Consider the following 1469-nt stretch of genomic DNA (forward strand, 5'->3'; position numbering starts at 1 on the left):
GTGGGGGGGGGGGGGAGCTGGCTGTCTACCTGGGATCTCTTTAGCATCTATTGCCAACATTTAATAGAAACAGGGTGTTGTCTGTTGTGGTTCCCCTACTTTACCTGTGGCAGGTTAAGGTGTTAGGTCTGCACTGTCAGGGTTGATGGTAGGCTTGCATAGAGTTTAGATTAAGGTTTGGAAAGGGATGATCCTGCCTCAGGTAGGGGTTGGACTAGATAACCCCTGGAGGTCCCTTACAGGCTACTTATCTATGATTTTCCATGTGTAGAATATAATTACTGGGGGTGGGGACATCTTAAAGTCATCGTGGAGTTGGGTAAATATGGTACATCTAAATTAACTTGACCACTGGTAAGAACATAGACCCCAGAAACTGCACGTTCTGGATTTGAGTTGGATTCAGTCTGGTTCTGTAGGGACAGTGTCTTAGCCTCTCTGCCTTTTTCTTTTTTGTGTTGCTGGGGGTTAGTGCTGGAGCTCTAATAAGCCCTAAATAAAAATGTGCAGCTCCTAGTGCAGGCACTCAGAGGCCCAGAACTATGATTTGTGCAAGTCACTGTCTCTCCTTCAGTTTCCCTAGATCTAAAATAAGGTTGACAGTAAGGTCTTTATCCCCTTTCTGGGAGGTGGCATGTACCAGCCCGATAGCTATGGGACATGGGCAGCTGGACCCTGAGAGCTGCTGGTTCTCCCTCTGGATGTCAGAAAGAAGTCACGGGGAAGCAGCATGAGATGAGGCTAAAGATTGGGGTGGGGGCTGAGCCCCCCGTAAAAAAGCCTGGGCTCTCCTCTTTAAGCAGCTCAGCCAACAGTGGCTGGCATGGCTACTCCTTCCCACTGCCACCACTGCAGGTCCCCGGCAAGAGTCAGGCTGTAATTTGAACCCTGGCTGAAGCTAGCTTCTTATTCCCACTTCCTTATTCCTGGTCCCAATTCCTTTCGGAAAGCTAATTTATACCCAATACAAGATTGTTTGTTCATGAGTGACACAGTCAAAAGAGAATTTAATCAGCTATGAGCATTTCCCAATTAATATGTCAAACAACGCCCTGCATTAGGTTCGAAACCCTAAATAAAGATAAAACGAGGAAGAGATAACGGGGCAAAAGACTTCAGGGAAAGGCGCTGGGCTCCCGTAAAGCCCCAGCAGCATGAAACCGGGGGGAGGGGAAGAGGCACTAATGCTGGGGCTGCTGCCATATGAGAGGCAGCCTAGGAAGTTCCCCCGGGCTGAGCTCAGGGCCCGCACTTGAGACTACCGGCAGGGGCTGGGCCTACCGGCCCTGCCCCCCACGCGCGCGGGCCCCGCCCCTCAGGCCAGCCTGGAACGCCGAGGCAGCTAGCATTCCTTTCCGAAGGGTGGTGGCTGGGGAAGGGGGATGCGCAAGGCACGCCGGGATCTCGCCACATCCGGGAAGCCCTCGGCGACGGACCGGCCGACAAGATGGCGGCCCGGAACTGAGCCC

This window comes from Gavialis gangeticus, unplaced genomic scaffold, assembly GCF_001723915.1.
Source record: "Gavialis gangeticus isolate Ggan-Ray unplaced genomic scaffold, GavGan_comp1, whole genome shotgun sequence".
In the NCBI taxonomy this organism is placed as follows: domain Eukaryota; kingdom Metazoa; phylum Chordata; order Crocodylia; family Gavialidae; genus Gavialis; species Gavialis gangeticus.